General features: G+C 37.1%; 1 long non-coding RNA gene across 4 annotated transcripts; it reads left to right on the top strand.

Annotated features, from left to right (window-relative positions):
- The first annotated feature begins 2,438 nt into the window (after positions 1-2,438).
- LOC129657924 (uncharacterized) lies at positions 2,439-19,425 on the top strand. Of its 4 annotated transcripts, XR_008717172.1 has the most exons (4): positions 2,439-3,400; positions 3,514-3,924; positions 16,105-16,225; positions 17,135-19,425. It is a non-coding gene; the product is annotated as an uncharacterized LOC129657924 (long non-coding RNA). The 4 variants fall into 4 exon arrangements; XR_008717175.1 differs by lacking the exons at positions 16,105-16,225; positions 17,135-19,425 and adding an exon at positions 4,666-5,608 and having other exon boundaries at positions 2,440-3,400; XR_008717173.1 differs by lacking the exons at positions 16,105-16,225; positions 17,135-19,425 and adding an exon at positions 4,681-5,608 and having other exon boundaries at positions 2,441-3,400.
- Positions 19,426-20,089: the final 664 nt, after the last annotated feature.

Raw genomic sequence — 20,089 nt, 5'->3', positions numbered from 1 at the left:
AAGAAACACAAGCTGGAATCAAGATTGCTGGGAGAAATATCAATAACCTCAGATATGCAGATGACACCACCCTTATGGCAGAAAGTGAAGAGGAACTCAAAAGCCTCTTGATGAAAGTGAAAGTGGAGAGTGAAAAAGTTGGCTTAAAGCTCAACATTCAGAAAATGAAGATTATGGCATCTGGTCCCACCACTTCATGGGAAATAGATGGGGAAACAGTGGAAACAGAGTCAGACTTTATTTTTCTGGGCTCCAAAATCACTGCAGATGGTGACTGCAGCCATGAAATTAAAAGACACTTACTCCTTGGAAGGAAAGTTATGACCAACCTAGATAGCATATTCAAAAGCAGAGACATTACTTTGCCAACAAAGGTCCGTCTAGTCAAGGCTATGGTTTTTCCTGTGCTCATGTATGGATGTGAGAGTTGGACTGTGAAGAAGGCTGAGCGCCAAAGAATTGATGCTTTTGGACTGTGGTGTTGGAGAAGACTCTTGAGAGTCCCTTGGACTGCAAGGAGATCCAACCAGTCCATTCTGAAGGAGATCAGCCCTGGGATTTCTTTGGCACGAATGATGCTAAAGCTGAAACTCTAGTATTTTGGGCACCTCATGCGAAGAGTTGACTCATTGGAAAAGACTCTGATGCTGGGAGGGATTGTGGGCAAGAGGAGAAGGGGACAACAGAGGATGAGATGGCTGGATGGTATCACTGACTCGATGGATGTAAGTCTGAGTGAATTCCGGGAGTTGGTGTTGGACAGGGAGGTCTGGCGTGCTGCGATTCATGGGGTCGCAAAGAGCTAGACATGACTGAGTGACTGATCTGACCAGTCCACTCATTTATCATATGTATAGGGTATTTCTTAGAGAAGGAAATGGCAACCCACTCCCGTATTCTTGCCTGGAGAATTCCATGGACAGAGGAACCTGGTGGGCTACTGTTCATAGGGTCACAAAGTGTCAGACATGACTGAATGACTAAGCACACAGAGTATTTCTTTACCCATTTTGGTATATTTGTGTGTCTTACTAAATGTCATTTAATGATATTTACTTGTTTTTCAGAATGATTTTGTAAAGATTTTGTTAGGTTATTTCCTAGATACTCTACAGATGTTATTTAAAAGATAATTACTGGTATAGGTAAACTTTGTTGAATTTGGGGGATGAGGTTCATATATTGCTACAGTGTAATTAATTTTAGACCTTTATATACTGTCTTTTTTTCTGTGCACATGATCATATATTTTTCAAATGACATTTTAACTCTTTATTGAATATTTAAGTCTTTTGGTTATTTTGTCTTGCTGCATTGAGCAGAACCTCCATGAAGTATGCATGATATTTATAGTATGTTTTTGCTGGTCATTTACTATATCCTAAGGGCCTCCTTGGTGGCTCAGACAGTAAAGAATCTGCCTGCAGTTCTGGAGACCCAGGTTTGATACCTGGGTTGGGAAGATCTCTTCAAAAGGGCATGGCAGCCCACTCCAGTATTCTTGCCTGGAGAATTCCATGAACAAAGGAGCCTGGTGGGCTATAGTCCATGGGATCGCAAGGAGTCAAACACAACTGAGTGACTAACACAACACTACTATGTAATATAGGCTTATCTGGTGGCTCAAATGGTAAAGAATCAGCCTGCAATGAAGGAACCCCAGGTTTGCTCTCTGGGTCAGGAAAATACCCTGGAGAAGGGAATGGCTACTCACTCCAGTTTTCTTGTCTAGAGAATTCCATGGACACAGAAGCCTAGTGGGTTACAGTCCATGGGGTTGCAAAGAGCTGGGCACAATAGAATCACTAACACTTTCACTACTATATAATACATTCATATAAGATTCCCTCTGTCCACTTTGCTAAGGGTTTAGGAAAAAGTAAGTAGAAGTTAAATTTTATTGAATGCTTTTATTTTTATATGATTTATAGTGACATAGTGTTTCCTTTTTAATCAATTAGTGTAGTTAGGTAGAGTTACCTAATTTTGAAACTTCTTTCAATTAGGGAAATTAATACAATTTGCAAAAACAATACAACTTACATGTTTCTACAAATTATCATTGGGCTCATTTAGTTAATCTTCACCTAGAATTTTTGTGACTACATTCACAAATGAGAATGACTTAAACAATGTTAATTTCTTGTCATAAATGTTATATTTAGTCTTATAAAAATTAGCGGCAGCTTTGTCTCTATTTCGGTTTTCAAGGACAAACTATAGAGGCTGTAGGTTATTATATGTTTCTTGATACTGGTTAAGTAGACTATCTGGGTGACTTCTTTTAGAGAGACGTTTTCATCTATATCTGATTATTTTTAATGGTTATAGAGCTAGTCCCGTTTTCTATTTCTTACTGGCTAATTTTAGTAATCAAAAGATTCAGTTACAATTCTAAGAATCGCTGCTCTTTAAGTAGTGGCTTTCTCTCTTTTACTCTGAATTTTGCTTATTTATTTTAAATTTTTTTCTCGATGAATCTTACTGGAAAATTGCCTATATTAGTTGTCTTTTAAACATAGATTGAGTTTTGTTAATGTTCTACTTCTTTTTCTATTTCACTGATTTTTCCTCATGTTAATTATTGCCTTCTTACATAGTTTTAGAAAAGTATTTCATTTAAAAAATTTTCTCATTTTCCTAGATTTTCTAATTTTTGAGTTGAAGCCTCAACTAATTTGCTTTAAATTATCCTCATTTTCGGTTGCTTCTACATATATAAATTTGACTATGTTTATCAATTTACCTCCAAAATTATGATATGCAGTACTTTCATGATCTTCTAACTGTATTTCATAATTTGAGCCTTTGACTCGTTGATTTTTGGACATAGGATAATTAGTTTTCAGTTATATGGTATTTTTTAAAATCCTTTTGATTTCTAATTTTTTCACATTGTGGTAGCTATTGGAGGCATTAGGCAGGTGAGTCCTTAGAGGCAAATGGTGTTTGGAGGGCAGACTACTCAGGTGTGCAGAAAGAGGAGGAAGATAAGGATGGCTGGAGACTGGCAGTGGAAGGCAGCCAAATCTGACAGCACCGGGTAGTATCAAGTGAGCTCTCCTTCAGTTCAAGGCCTCTGCTAACCTGACAACCTTATTTTCTGATTTCAGATTGAAACTGTGCAGTTCAGGTTCCTGTGGCCTTGGATCTTGGCAGAGGTGGTAGTGGGGTTCCAGGGTTGGCGGCCAGAACCCTGAATTTTTGTTTGGGGTCTTCGGTTTCCTGGAAGGTGAGAGAGACTTGCTTTTCAAGTTCACTCCCGCAGTCTGACCTATGGCAGCCCTGCACCTGCAGAGCCTTTGGGCAGAAGTTTCCGCCCCGGCTGGGCCCCTGGGGAGAGGCAGTACCTCATTGTGGCCCTGACTAGGTTATCCTAGAGACATAGATAAAGATTGAGGTGTGTTTGATGAATGGCAAGTGCGAGACTCCTTAAGAATGAGCCTGGGATGTCGCCAGCACCTGGGGCACTCAGGTGTTTCTCATCCAGGATTCCCCTGCTGTTTTCTACAGAAATCTCCAGAGACCCTGTGACATCACGCTTCCTCAGAATACTGGTAGCCGCAACCCTTCGGCCTGGTTCCACTGCTTTCTGAGCTATCCCAGATTCTCAGGACTTCCGAGCTCGTCTTCTCCCTGTGCCTCTATCAGGACCCACACTTACCTCCCCTCACCCACCGAAAGCCACAAAAGCACACCCTGAGGCCTCCAACTGCACCAGTTTGCCTTCCTGGAAAACTCCATACTCCACCCACGCAGACCAGGTCCCAGCCGGCCTCGACCTGTGGGTGGTTTGCGTGGATGTGGAGACAAGCTGTGTCTGGAGTGCGCGGTGCTCAGCTCTGCAGGAAGACGGAAAGGAGGAGGACCGCCGGAGACTGGTAATGGAAGGCTGACACAGCTAACAGCACCGGATATTATCAGGTGAGCTCCCGTTCAGGCCCTCTGGTGGCCTGACACACCTTATTCTCCGGTTTTGGAATGGAACTGTGCATTTGAGTTGCTGTTGACTTTGGATTTTGGCAGATGTGGGATTGGGGTTCCCGGGTTCCGTGTAAGAAACCTGAGTTGCTATTCTGGGCCAGTGGTTTCCTGAAAGACTTGCTGCCAAGGATGCACAGTTCACCCTTCATCCCCAGTTTTGACCTTGGGCTGTCCTGTCCCTGCACAGCCTTTGGGCTGGGAGCTTGGTCCCCCACACCTGGCTGGGCCACTGTGATTCTGACTGTTCACATACTGTTGAAGCCTGGCTTGGAGAATTTTGAGCATTACTTTACTAGCATGTGAGATGAGGGCAACTGTACGGTAGTTTGAGCATTCTTTGGCATTGCCTTTCTTTAGGATCGGAATGAAAACTGACCTTTTCCTGGGAATCCTGGTGGTGTCAATGAGGACTGGGACCTCAGGGTTCACCAGAGGGATAACATTTGTAGAATTTACTAGAACTGATGAACCTACATTGATACATCATTATCACCCAAGGTCTGTAGTTTACTGCTATGATTCACTCTTGGTTTTATAATTACTGTGGGTTTTGACAAAGGTATAAGGACATATATCCATCATTATGGGATCGTCCAGAGTATTTTCACTTCCCTGAAATTCTCTGTGCTGTGCCTACTCACCCCTCGCACCATCAACCCCTGGTCTTTTCACTGTGTTCAGTTTTGTTTTTTTCAGAATGGCCAGATGGTTGAATCATACAGCATGTTGAGGTTAGCTTTTTCACTAAGTAATATTTCATGAAAAGATGGGCACTATAAAGAACAGAAATGGTATGGACCTAACAGAAGCAGAAGATATTAAGAAAAAATGGCAAGAATTCCCAGAAGAACTATACAAAAAGATCTTCATGACCCAGATAACCATGTAAGTGTCATCACTCACCTAGAGCCACACATTCTGGAACGTGAAGTCAAGTGGGCCTTAGGAAGCATCAAAGCAAACAAAGCTAGTGGAGGTGATGGGATTCCAGTGGAGCTATTTCAAATCCTAAAAGATGATGCTGTGAAAGTGCTGCACTCAATATGCCAGCAAATTTGGAAAACTTAGCAGTGGCCACAGGACTGGAAAAGGTCAGTTTTCATTCTGATCCTAAAGAAAGGCAATGCCAAAGAATGCTCAAACTACTGCACAGTTGCACTCATCTCACACGCTAGTAAAGTAATGCCCAAATTCTCCAAGCTAGGCTTCAACAGTATGTGAACCGTGAACTTCCAGATGCTCAAGTTGGTTTTAGAAAAGGCAGAGGAACCAGAGATCAAGTTGGCAACATCCACTGGATCAGTGAAAAAGCAAGAGGGTTCCAGAAAAACATCTACTTCTGCTTTACTGACTATGCCAAAGCCTTTGTGTGGATCACAATAAACTGTGGAAAATTCTGAAAGAGATGGGAATAGCAGACCACCTGACCTGCCTCTTGAGAAACTTGTATGCAGGTCAGGAAGCAACAGTTAGAAATGGACATGGAACAACAGACTGGTTCCAAATTAGGAAAGGAGTACATCAAGGCTGTATATTGTCACCCTGTTTATTTAACTATATGCAGAGTACATCATGAGAAATGCTGGGCTGGAAGAAGCACAAGCTGGAATCAAGATTGCTGGGAGAAATATCAATAAACTCAGATATGTAGATGACACACCACCCTTATGGCAGAAAGTGAAGAACTAAAGAGCCTCCTGATGAAAGTGAAAGAGGAGAGTGCAAAAGTTGGCTTAAAGCTCAACATTCAGAAAACGAAGATCATGGGATCTGGTCCCATCATTTCATGGCAAATAGAATGGGGAATCAATGGAAACAGTGGCAGACTTTATTTTTTTGGGCTTCAAAATCACTGCAGATGGTGACTGTAGCCATGAAATTAAAAGACACTTGCTCCTTGGAAGAAAAGTTATGACCAACCTAAGCAGCATATTAAAAGAAGAGATATTACTTTACCAACAAAGGTCCATCTAGTCAAGGCTAGTAGTCATGTGTGGATGTGAGAGTTGGACTATAAAGAAAGCTGAGCACTGAAGAATTGATGCTTTTGAATTGTGGTGTTGGAGAAGACTCTTGAGAGTCCCTTGGACTGCAAGATGATCCATCCAGTCCATCCTAAAGGAAATCAGTCCTGAATATTCATTGGAAGGACTGATGCTGAAGCTGAAACTCCAAGACCCTGATCCTGGGAAAGATCGAAGGTGGGATGAGAAGGGGATGACAGAGGATGAGATGGTTGGATGGCATCACCAACTCAATGGAGATGAGCTTGAGTAAACTCCAGGAGTTGGTGATGAACAGGGAGGCCTGCATGCTGCAGTCCATGAGGTCGTAGAGTCGAACATGACTGAGCAACTGAACTGAACTGAACTAAGTGTGCATTAATCTTTCCTCATGTGTTTTCATGGCTTGATAGTTCATTTCTCTTTAGTGCTGAATAATATGCCACAGTTTATCTGTTCACCTACTGAAGAACATCTTGGTTGCTTCTCAGTTTTGGCAATTATGAATAAGGCTACTCAGATATTCATGAGCATGTTTTCAAGTATACATAAATTTTGGGTAAATAGCAAAGGGCAAAATTGCCAGAAGGTCATATGGTAAAAGTGTGTTTGGTGTTTTAAGAAAGAGCCTAACAGCCTTGCACAGTGAGTGTGTCATTTTGCATTCCACCAGCAGTGATCGAGAATTCCCATTGCTCTGCATTCTCACCAGTGTTTGGTATTATCTGTATTTCAGATTTTGGCCATTCTAATAAGTGTGCGGTGGCATTTTGTTTTAATTTGCATTTTCCTGGTGACATATGTGAAGCTTATTTTTATATGCTCATTTGCCATCTGTATATCTTCTTTGGTGAGATGTCAAAGTGTTTGGTCCATTGTAAAACTGAACTGTAAAATTGGATTGTTAATTTTCTTATTGTTGAGTTTTAAGAGTTCTTTGTATATTTGGATAACAGTCCTTTGTCAGATGTGTCTTGCAAATATTTTCTTTTAGTCTGTGGTTTGTCTTTTCATTCTCTTTACAGTGTCCTTAACAGAACTGAAGCTTTTAATTTAAATGAAGTATAGCTTATGAATTTTTTTTTTCATGGACTATCCCTTTGATGTCATATTCTAGAGTAGATAATTTAATTTAATTTATTCTGTAGGGTGGGATTATAGGAATGGGTAACAGTTCATAATCCACAGACTGTTGTCATTAGTCTGTTTTTTTTTCTGCCTCTACCCTCTCCCTTTCCACTGCTCACTCTTTCAGACCTAGATATTCTTCAGAAGCTCCAAAGACTTCTCTACTGTGCAGAGATACATCTCCTTACTCTTGAACCTTTACTTCAGCTAACAATACTCACTTTCTTGGTAGAAGACGCTCCATTCTTATCACAAATTAGTGAAAACTTTCCCCAAAAAAACCTCTTTAAGAGGATCAAGGTACACATGGGAAAATAATGGAATGGTCTTATTTTCATTATACATGCTAATTTTCATGTGCAATGAGGAGGAGGACAATTGGAGAAGAAAGTCTATAAGTATTAGTATCGGGGATAAATGGAATGTTGGAGTAAACAGAGTTCTTACAAACTGATGATTTTTTTTTTCTTTAACAATGAGAAATTCTTCTGTATGCAATTTGGTTTAACTAAAATGTATTCTATAGAAGAAGTGATGATGCATATTTGGCATGTACCATTAATGCCTAGACAGAGAAAAGACTCTTCATGTGAGATAGTTTCCTGTCTACGGCATATTGCAAATAAGCAATTTTGGGGAAAAAGAGTGGTTAAAACAGAAGGAAGCAACAGTGGGTCTCTAGTTTATGGTTGTGGGCCTTACGTAGGTAACTTGCATTCTATATTTCTGCATAATAGGACTTGAAAGCTCATGCTGAACTTGATTCTCAAAAGTTTCCAAACCTTCAACTGATAGTAGGAAATGGTGGGGTAATTACTTGCTGGTAAAGTGCTTTGAGATCCTTAAATAAAAGGTGTTCAGTGTGTGAGTTTAGAGCTTTAAAGAAAGAGTCTTTTGGTTGCAGATTTATCCATTTTTTTTCAGAAACATCAGTGTCCTTTTGTGGATTGCTTCTATCTTTATGGAATTCTGACTTTTAGTTAGCAGGAAGGCAGCTTTTGGAAACAAAGTGATAACAAAGAAACATGCAGTCCCTTCTTTGTTGTGTGGGTTTTTTATTTAACATTTTTTTTTTTTTTTACACCCTGTAGCCTTTTATCTTTACATATTCCTTTTTGTCTGACATTTCTGCATTCATCACCACATGCCTGGTTGCAATAAGGCTATTATAAGATGGATGGATGAGGAGATGACAGGAATACAGACAATTCAAATTTTTCATTTCCTTTGTAGTTAGAGTTTTAATAGTTCTCTAAATCTGTATTTATGTTCTTATCAAGACCTCCTTTTAAAAGAAAGTAGATAATAGTTTTTCTTCCTATCTCATTCCCAAAATATTTTCCATGATTCCTATTTTTACAATATTAATAAGTCTCTTTATCACAGAGATAAAGAGAAATTCACTTACATTCAATGAAACTTAGTACCTGCTCAAAAGCCTAAGAATCTCCTTCTCTGGAAGTCAAGGTAATTGTACTCCTAGGCTTCTTTTTCTAACTCAATAAGCAGCAGCTTGTGTGTGGAACAAGTATTCAAAAAAAATTTTTTTCTGGTGGGGGGTTTTATCATTTCCAAATTATGAGTGTCCTGCTATAGAGTTGTAAATTGGACTTGAAGCAGAATTTTTAAGTAGGTAAAAGTTTGAGAGACAGTTAATGCTGATTTACATAAGAATGACTTTTGATAGGTTATACATTTATTAAAAAAAATCCTGTAACACTGAATTTTTTTTCCCAGAGTTAATATAAAAAATGATTGTTGTAGCACAAAACATTGTAAGCTAATGTAAAATGAATTTTCATGAATAAATGGTATTTCAGTTCTGTTCCTTCCTTGGTAACCTGTTTTTCATCTCTGAGGGAAGCACTTTCAAATTATTTGGCTGTGACACAGTTTGCAGAGCGGAGTCATAATTAGGTAGCATAATTTCAGCAGTTACTTTACCATAGCATAAGATGTCTAGACCAACAGTGAAGGCTCAGCCTATTATCTGGCTACTAGTCAACTTTATACTATATATATATACATATATATATGGAAACCTATGACTTGAACTAATGAACATTTCAGATTTATTCTATGTGCTTATTGAGGTAGAATAAATATATGGATAGCCAAAAATTTCCTTGGCATACAGTTAGTGTTTTTTTTTTTTTTTTACCTTGTTAACTAGTTCTGCTTTTCCTAGCCTTCACAGGTCCTGATTTTTGACTTACAGACTTAGTGTTGTCAGTTCCTGCATCAGTCCTCTACCACTGAGGGCAGTCAGACTTCAGGAAGCCCATGGTCAGCCACAGGTGGAAGTTCTTGTTTGCCATGCTGTTCTAAGCCTGGTGTTCATAGCATACGAAGTTAATCCTGGGCTCCAATGTTACTTGAGAGACAGACCTTTGAAATCCTCATGTGTTTTCCAAATTTATGTGACTAGGTATTTGGTTTGACTTCCTTATTTTTTTCTTTAGTTCTCCTAGTGGGAACTCATTATTCTAGTTTAGGGCTATGAAACAATATAGATATCCCTTGCCACCATTTGTTCCTTTTCCATGGTGCCTGGGTCCTTTTATCACTATTAATGTCAAATCCACATTAAATTGAGAATCACTTGCCTAACCTTAAGTATTGCTATATTTTGAAAATCTCCCGGGCTTCCCACCCACTATATTGGATGTGCTGAATTGTTCTAATTTGTACCTCTTCTGAAGTTCAGTCCTTCATGCATATCAGTGGTCTTGTATTAGTCCCATCCATTTGTAGCTTCCTTACCTTTTTCTACCATCTTGTTGTTAAGATTCCAGTATCTTTTAGAGCTGAATACATTTAAGTTAGGGCATTGCTATTTAATCCTTGATTCTCAAGCTATTCCAAGGAAAATGATCTTCAGTTCAGTCACTCAGTCATGTCCAACTCCTTGCGACCCCATGAATCACAGCACGCCAGTCCTCCCTGTCCATCACCATCTCTTGGAGTTCACTCAAACTCATGTCCATCGAGTCGGTGATGCCATCCAGCCATCTCATCCTCTATCATCCCTTCTTCTCATGTCCCCAATCCCTCCCAGCATCAGAGTCTTTTCCAATGAGTCAACTCTTCGCATGAGGTGGTCAAAGTACTGGAGTTTCAGCTTTAGCATCATTCCTTCCAAAGAAATCCCAGGGCTGATCTCCTTCAGAATGGACTGGTTGGATCTCCTTGTAGTCCAAGGGACTCTCAAGAGTCTTCTCTGACACCACAATTCAAAAACATCAATTTTTCAGTGCTCAGCTTTCTTCACCATCCAACTCTCACATCCATACATGAACACTGGAAAAACCATAGCCTTGACTAGACGGACCTTTGTTGGCAAAGTAATGTCTCTGCTTTTAAATATGCTGTCTAGGTTGGTCATAACTTTCCTTCCAAGGAGTAAGCATCTTTTAATTTCATGGCTGCAATTACCATCTGCAGTGATTTGGAGCCCAGAAAAATAAAGTCTGGCACTGTTTCCACTGTTTCCCCAACTATTTCCCATGAAGTGGTGGGACCAGATGCCATGATCTTCGTTTTCTGAATGTTGAGCTTTAAGCCAACTTTTTCACTCTCTTCTTTCATTTTCTTCAAGAGGCTTTTGAGTTCCTCTTCACTTTCTGGCATAAGGATGGTGTCATCTGCATGTCTGAGGTTATTGATATTTCTCCCGCAATCTTGATTCCAGTTTGTGCTTCTTCCAGCCCAGCGTTTCTCATGATGTACTCTGCATGTAAGTTAAATAAACAGGGTGACAATATACAGCCTTGATGTATTCCTTTTCCTATTTGCAACCAGTCTATTGTTCCATGTCCAGTTCTAATTGTTGCTTCCTGACCTGCATACAGGTTTCTCAAGAGGCAGGTCAGGTGGTCTGGTATTCCCATCTCTTTCCGAATTTTCCACAGTTTATTGTGATCCACACAGTCAAAGGCTTTGGCATAGTCAATAAAGCAGAAACATGTTTTTCTGGAACTCTCTTGCTTTTTCACTCATCCAGCAGATGTTGGCAATTTGATCTCTGGTTCTTCTGCCTTTTCTAAAACCAGCTTGAATATCTGGAGGTTCATTTATTGCTGAAGCTAGGCTTGGAGAATTTTGAGCATTATTTTACTAGCGTGTGCTGCTAAGTCACTTCAGTCATGTCCGACTCTGTGCTACCCCATAGATGGCAGCCCACCAGGCTCCGCCATCCCTGGGATTCTCCAGGCAAGAACACTGGAGTGGGTTGCCATTTCCTTCTCCAATGAATGAAAGTGAAAAGTGAAAGTGAAGTCCCTCAGTCGTGTCCAACTCTTAGCGACCCCATGGACTGCAGCCTACAAGGCTCCTCCGTCCATGGGATTTTCCAGGCAAGAGTACTAGAGTGGGGTGCCATTGCCTTGTGAGATGAATGCAATTGTGCGATAGTTTGAGCATTCTTTGGCATTGCCTTTCTTTGGGATTGGAATGAAAACTGACCTTTTCCAGTCCTGTGGCCACTGCTGAGTTTTCCAAATTTGCTAGCACATTGACGGCATCACTTTCAGAGCATCATCTTTCACAGCTCAACTGGAATTCCATCACCTCCACTAGCTTTGTTTGTAGTGATGCTTTCTAAGGCCCACTTGACTTCACATCCAGGATGTCTGGCTCTGGGTGAATGATCTAGCAATGTATAAAAGTGTGGCACTGAATTAGTGTAATTAGTGTACGTTTCATCAGCCTCAAGGTCCCATTTCAGTATCCCTTTATTATTTTGGTAAATAGAGATCCAAGGCAGACATTTCAAGCTAAACAGTTCTACAGTTGCACTATATGCAGTGAAAGGCATTTTCTTCAGCCATGTTGACTTCTAAATATAAAATGGATACTTGCATCATGTAAAAGTTGAACATATCATACTCACCTCTAGGCCATACCTATCTACTTTCTGTTCTCATAGTATCCATGCTGGCTCTCATTTCTGTTTTTGTGCTTATATTGCCTTTGCCTGGGATATCCTTCTCTAATTACTTCATAGGACTAACTCTTCTTACTTCTGCAGTTTGACCATCAATGCCAGGCAACATTAGATGATCTCCTTGGTGCTTTCAGAGATCTCTATGCTTAATGCTATCCTAACACATACAGTGCTAATACTAATGCTAATAAGACAGTGCTAATACTAATATATAGTAAAACAGTGAGTAAGAGCTGTTTTACAATGGCCTCTGAACTCGGGGAGGACCACTTTGTACCACCATTACCCAACACATGGAAATACTCAACATATCTACTGAAAACAGGGAACAAATGTTCTCCTAAGGTGGTAGATGCTAAATCAGGGTTTAGATGTTTCAACACAAGAAATTTCTTTAACTTTTATCTAGTTCAAGGTCTTTTTTTAAAACATAAGATTTTTTTTCTAAATGTATAGTTTATAATTAGTGTATGTATAGTTTTCTTTAACAACAACTTTTGAATAATGAAATAAATGAATTAGAAATACTCTTGACAATACTAGGAGTTTCAGGTATCAGTGTACTTGGTTTTATTCAAAGATTTTTTTTTGGTATCATCTTAATGGTATATGTACGTGGACATTATTTTTCAAGTTTATTGTCATGTAATTGTCAAAATTGTAAGATATTTATTGTTTCCACCATAGTGATTTGATATTTGAATACATTGTGAAAAGATTTCCACCATCTAGTTCATTAACACATCTATCACCTCACATATTCATCTTTTTTTGAGTGAGAATATTTAAGTTCTACTATCTTAGCTAATTTCACTGATAGAACAGTGTTATCAACTATAGTCACCATATTTTACATTATATCCTCAGACTTCATTAATCTTATAGCTGAAAGTCTGTACCCATTTACCAAAGTATCTGTTTCTCTTGCCTACTAGTCCTTGACAACTGCTGTTCTAAAAGTGTGACATTTTCTTTTTGTTTATTTTAAGATTCTACATGTAAGTGATACCATGTATTATTCGGCTATCTCTGTCTGGCTTATTTCAGTTAGAATATGCCCTTTAGTCTATCCATGTCATCATAGATGGCAGTATTTCTTCTTTTCTCATGTCTGGGTAGTAATCCATTGTATATATAGACACATCACACTATCTATTCATCCATTGATGGACACTTAGGTTGTTGCCATATTGTGTCTATTATGAATAATGCTTCAATGACTGTGGGAGTGCAGATATCTCTTAGAGATCTTGCTTTCATTTCCTTTCAGTATATATCCAGAAGTGGAATTTTTGGAATGTATGGTAGTTCTATTTTTAATTTTTTGAGGAAACTGCATACTGGTCTTCATAGTGGTTGCACCAATTTACATGCCAATCAGCAGTTTACCAGAGTTTCCTTTTCTCCACATCCTTGTCAACATTTGTTATCTATTGTCTTTTTTGATGTTAATCATTCTCACATGTGTGAGGTGACATCTCATTGTGGTTTTGATTTCATTTCTGTGTTGATTAGTGATGTTAAGCACTTTTTGCCATATCTGTTAGCTCTTTGTCTCCTTTGAAAAAATGTCTGCCTAGTTCTTCTGCCCAAATAATGCATACCTGAACATTTTAATAGCAATTTTATAGAGATTGGGCCCTTGAAATAAAAATATAAAATACTAGAAAATTATTATTTTACAAATATTTCCATTTCCCTAAATTTACAAATTCATATACATTAATATTCCATGTATATGTAAAAATATGATACATGATACAGGAGGAAGGACAGATTGTTTGATGGATGGTGTAGGGATAGCTTTCTCAATAAATGCAGAAAAATAAAACTGAATGCCTACCTGGCACCATGAATATAGTCTTTCAATTTGATTAAAGATCTGAATGTAAGAGGAAAAATTGTGATTCTACTTCTAAACATTATTTTGTACCATTTTTTTTTTCCTGAGTAAGCATCATATGTATTTTTCATTATGGGTTTTGTAGTATGCCTTAATATTTGGTAAAATGATTTACCACTGTAATTTTTCTAAGTTGATTTAGTTATTCCATGTTGTTTACTCTCCCATATAAATGTGAAAATCATATGACTATAATGTTGATCAGAATTGTGTTAAATATTTGGATTAATCTGAAATAATTGACCTAATATGTGTTAACTCATGATATCCACAAATAGGATATATAGTTCTAGTTTCTCAAATCTTTCTTTATGCCTTATAATACAAAATATGTAATTAATTTCATATGCTTTAATAGAATTTTAATTGATTTATAATATTATTTGATAATTCTTAGATTATTTACATTTTGTGCTATTATTTTGGATGATATATCAGATTGCACAAGATTTTCCAGTTAATCATTACTGGTATAGATGAATAGCACTCATTTTTTAAGTTGAACTTTTACCTTGCAATATTGTTAAGTATTCATATTATTTTGTTAACAGTTGCATATTGATGTATCTCAGTGTCTATGTAAATAATTATAACATCTGCAAATAATGAAAGTTTAATTTATCCCCTTTCAATAGTTAAAACTCTTTTACCTTTTTGTCATATTAAAGAATTGGCAAGGCCCTCCACTATTACATTAAGTTGAAATGGTATTTGTGGGCATATGGTGATTTCTTGATCTTAATAGGAAGGCATCTAATTTTTATATTAAGAATATAAATTGTTCTGGTAAGAAAACCAGGCAAACCAGACGTAACAAGGAAAACCAGACATAACAAGAAAAGCAGACAAGAAAACCAGACCTAACAAGGAAAACCAGACATAACAAGAAAACCAGACAAGACAACTAGACATAACAAGGAAAAAACCTACAGATTACTATCTCTCTTGAAAATAAATGCAAAAATGCTCCACAAAATCCTAGGAAATGTATCTTGTAGCATAGAAAAAGAATTATACACTAAGACCAAATGAGATTTGTCCCAGGAAAACAAAATTGGTTTAACACCAGAATATATCCACCTGCAATGAAGGAGACCTGGGTTCAATCTCTGGGTTGGGAGTATCCTCTGGAAAAAGCAAAGGTTACCCACTCCATTATTCTGGCCTGGAGAATTCCATGGACTGTATAGTCCATCGGGTCACAAAGAGTCATACACGACTGAGCGACTTTCACTCATAGTGTACCATATCAATAGACAAAGAATAAAAAAAAATGATCATATCAATAGGTGCAGGAAAAGCATTTAATAAAATTCAACACTGTTTCATGGTAAGAACATTTGACAGACTAGGAGTACAAGGTAGCTTCCTCAGCCTGATAAAGGCTATCTATGAAAAACCCACAGCTAACATAATACCGAATGACAAAAAATGGAAAATATTCCCCCTAAGATCAGGAACAAGACATAGATGTAGTTTCTTTTCAATGTATTACTAGAAGTTTTAACCAGGAAAATTTTAGGCAAGAAAATGAAATGACAGGCACTCAAGTTGAAAAGGAAAAAACAAAATTACCTCTATTCATAGATGACATGATCTTGCATATGAAGAACCCATTAAAAACTTTTAGAACTAATTCATCAAGGTTATAGGATACAAGATCAATATACAAAAACCAACTATTTCTCTACACTAGCAATGCCCAATCAAAAAATGAAATTAAGAAAATGATTTCATTTAAAATAGGATACAAAAGAGTTAAATCATTATAAATTAATAGATAAATGAAACTTTATTCTCTGAAAGTGATAAGATATTGCTGAATGAAATGAAAGAAGATCTAAACAAATGGAAAGCCATTTCATGTTCATGGATTGGAAGAGTTATCTTCTTAAAATGAAAATATTCCCAAATTGATCTATAGATTCAATGCAATTGTGATCAGAAACTGACAAATTGATCTTAAAATTCATTTGGAAACTCAGGGGTTCCAGAAAAGAAAAAATACTCTTAACGTGATATTATTCAAAAGTAGGGTCTTTGCATATGTAATCAAGTTAAAATGATGTCATTGGAGTGGGTGATTAATGTAGTATGACTGGTGTTTTTATAAGAAGAGGGAAATTTGGATACTAACTTAGATGCAGACATGGAGCAAAGATGACCATATGAAGCCAGAAGCAGAGATTAAGTTATGCTGCCTGAAGTCAGAGAATTCCTGGTGCTACCAGAAGCTGGAAGAGACAAGGAGCTCTGGAGGAGGTATGGCCCTGCCAGTATCTTGATTTTGGACTTGTGGCCTCCAGAACATTTGGAGAATAATTTCTTATGTTTCAAGCCACCCAGTTTGTCACAATGTTTTTTTAATAGCAGCTCTAGGAAACTAATATTCAATAATGAGAAACCTTCCCTCTTCTGAAGTTAATTAATATAGGAAAGGAATATTTGCTCGTTTCTTTCTGTTTATGCCATTGATTTCTTCTTTTCCCACATTCCTAATTCTAATACCTGGTATCTTCCAAAGGTGACAAGTGAGGTTGTTTTTATTTTGTTTCATACTAAATATTTTATGCAAATATTAATAGATTTAAATATATTTTATATCTTTAAATGCACTGTAATTATTTTTCTTGTTGTTCATATTGCTCTATCTTTGGCCTCTTCAGTTGATTCTTAAGTGCTTTTGGCTCACTCTCAGAAGTCTGTAATAATGTCCTTGTTTAATGATTGGTACAGCAAGATATTTCAAGTTCATTTTTTATATATTTATTAGTCCAGATCTCATGTCATATATTTCTTTAACGAGCTATGGTTCCTTTTAGTAAAAAGTGGTATTTAGAGACTACAGAATGGGCACCAAGGGAGCCTGTGGTTGCTCTTTATTAGAGCTAGGAAATACATACATATATTTTTAGGATCAAATATATTATGAATTCATATTGGTACTCCCAATTCAAATTTAGGACTATAAGATTTTTTCTTTAACTCATCCATTTACATTGATTTCTTCTTTTCCCATGTTCCTAATTCCAGGATCTCTATACTTAGGCAGTTTTTTATTTGCTTTATTCTAAAATACTGCTGCCATAGTCATAGGAGTATCAATACTACCACCTATCCTATAATTACTAAAAATTGTTTTCTTTTGTTTTCTATTCTTTCTGCCCTTAGGATACATTACTCCAAGGATGTATTGCTAATTTTCTTTGTCCTAATGTCATTAGGAAGGATTTCTCTCTTTCTGATTATGCACAAACTGAGTATATCTTTAGGTTCATTTGTTTAATTTTGCCTTAAAATTTTAGATTGCTTTTTTATTTATTTAGTTTTGTTTTATAATTATGTACATCATGTCAAAATTAATCTATACAATAAAATATGTTTTGCTTTACTTTCTATCCATGATCACTTCACCATTTCCTCCTTTTCCCGTAGATAACTGTTTTTCTATCTGTAGTTTCACTTTGCTCTTTTTTTAAAGAACACTTTCTGTTACTTCAAGTTAACCTTATTTGTTAAATCTTTAAAATATGATTATTTTTATTTTATATTTTTCATATATGCTACATTTATATTTACTTTGATCTCAGGTTAAATTGCTCACTTTGTTGTTTTTGTGTGAAGGCACTCATCCTTCTCCTGTGGTAATCAGCCCCCATCCACCCCAGACTTTATTTTTCTCTCAGCAACATGTTGCAATAACCTTTTATCTCCCCAATGATTCCTCAGGATCTTTGGTTTTTCAGATCTTCATACTTTCCTTTTACCTATGTGGCATACTCAGGTATTTTGCTAAGGGAGGGAGGTGCTAACCCAGCAGCAAATCTGTCATCAACAGTTAGGGGTCTCAGTGAGTTATTATAAAATGTAAGAACCACTAACAAGGACTGTGGGCTTCCCTGGTGACTCAGGTAATCTGCCTACAATTCGAGAGACCGAGGTTTGATCCCTGGGTCAGTAAGATCCCCTGGAAAAGCGAATGGCAAACCACTCCCTTATTCTAGCCTGGAGAATTCCGTGGAGAGAGGAGATTGGTTGATTCCATGGGTTGCAAAAAGTCAGACAGGGCTGAGCAACTAATGCTTTCGCTTACTTTCAACAAGGACTGTTTGACCATTATCAATCAGCTCTTAACGGGGAATGGATTTTATTTATTTAAACATAAATGACAGATATTGTTTCTAATTATCCAACTTCAGTATATACACAAATAGGAAAAAGAACCAATTATATTCCCAGTGAATAGCTGGCTTTATTCTATTGCTATTTTGTGTAAAGAATATATTTTCCCTTTGCATTTCACATTATATTTTCTTGCTCTTTAAAGTGTGTTGCATGTTTAGTTATCAGCACAAGCATGGACTTTAGAGTAAGATGGACTTGAATTAAATCCCTGTTCTATACGAGCAAACTCTGTGACTTTGGGTCAGTTACAATAAAAATAATCTCTAATTTATAGGAATTTTGTAAATGTTCTTGGCACTTTGAAAATGTTCAATAAATATTGGCTTTTTGTGATGATGGTGATGATTAATAATGTCTATGGTGATAGAGATGACTGATTATGTGATCTTATTGTGCATCTTCAGTTGTAAATAAAGATAAGTAAATGTGACTAATTAGTGAATATATATAAAATATCAGAATTATGCCTATTCAATAAAATTAGAGAGAAACTTTACAGTATATATTCTTTTATTTGAAATAAACAGTTTGGGCCTAAAAATATCTTAAACTAGCCACTTTCTTATAATGTGTACTGATTTAGATTTTAAATAAGACAGTAATAAGTTTTTGAAATTTTGTCTTTTGAGTAAAAATGTTAATATGAAAAAGTCATTTCATTTTAATTTGATTTTCACTTTAGAGATAACAAATTTTTATTTAAAATGTGAGCTATGTTTCAGACTTAATTTGGAATTCTTTGTGTTTCCTGTTTACATATTTTGCTCATTTATATCTGGTGAATATTTATATTTGTATACTGCAGAGATTAGGAAGGAATCAGGTATCCTGAATTTTACTGGAATGAAATCCCTCCCATCTTGTTAAAAGGCTTTCAACTGCTATTTAACCCAATTTATGCTTTCTGGGATTTGGAATTTTCTTAATCCCCAGTCCAGTGACTTCTCTAAATTTTCAGCCTGTGCTTGACTGTTCGTGTTCATTTGCCCCTGTTCATTTAAACAAGGTGAGGGAGAACATTCAGAGTAGGGCAGACGGCTGGCGGTGGAGGTGATGCTCTAAATGGTGCTCTCTGGGCCTGCCTGTGGTCTTTCCTGCTCCCCAGGCTGCAATTTGTGGAAATGAACTACTGGAAAGAGGAAATAAAAAATGTGATTTTGATTCAGACTTCAAATTTCTGTTAGCAAGAGTTGATTACTGTGCTTTGCAAGGAGATAAATACTGCTGTATAGAAGACTAGTATACTTCTCTTTGAAATTAATTTCCCTTAAATAGTTCAGATATTTGAGTTGTGCTAGATTTATATGATAGTTATAACACAATGTGCCTCCTCTCTTCCCATGATATTGAACAGAAGTGATAATTTTTTTTTACTCATTTACTTAACATGCATTTATTAAGTGCTTACTGTGTACAGATATCTGCCCTTGAAGATCAGAATTCACTGAAGACAGTGTAAAATCAGTCTTTCAGAGGTCTCAAATGGATCTCTTTCTATTTAGAATAGTAAGATCCTTCAACCTACACAACACACAAAGCTGCTGCCTGTGGCAGAATGGTTATTTAGTATTGCCTTTTTTTTTTTTTTTTTCCTCTCCCAAGGATAACTACAGGTTTGAACTATTTCATCCAAACTACTTGTGAACAGGAATAGGAATCTCCTTGGCTAGCTATAGGGGTGAAAGTCATGGCGATAGGATAGGACAAAGGCAATTGCTCTTAGGACTGTATTCTAGCCACCTGAGCTACACAATCTCAGACTTTGTAAAGAAGATGCTTCTTGATTAGAAGAGGAACAGACTCAACAGATTTCACAAATTTCAATGGATTCTACATATTTTAACAATCCAAAATTTCAAGGTCAACCAGGAAGCAACTGTCTTTGTCTTTTAGCTGTTACTCTGAGCCTGGACTTAGAAGGCTGTTTTATGTTGACTTTGA

The sequence above is a fragment of the Bubalus kerabau genome, chromosome 7, assembly GCF_029407905.1.
Source record: "Bubalus kerabau isolate K-KA32 ecotype Philippines breed swamp buffalo chromosome 7, PCC_UOA_SB_1v2, whole genome shotgun sequence".
NCBI lineage: Eukaryota > Metazoa > Chordata > Mammalia > Artiodactyla > Bovidae > Bubalus > Bubalus kerabau.
This window is presented reverse-complemented; position numbering and strand designations above follow the sequence as displayed.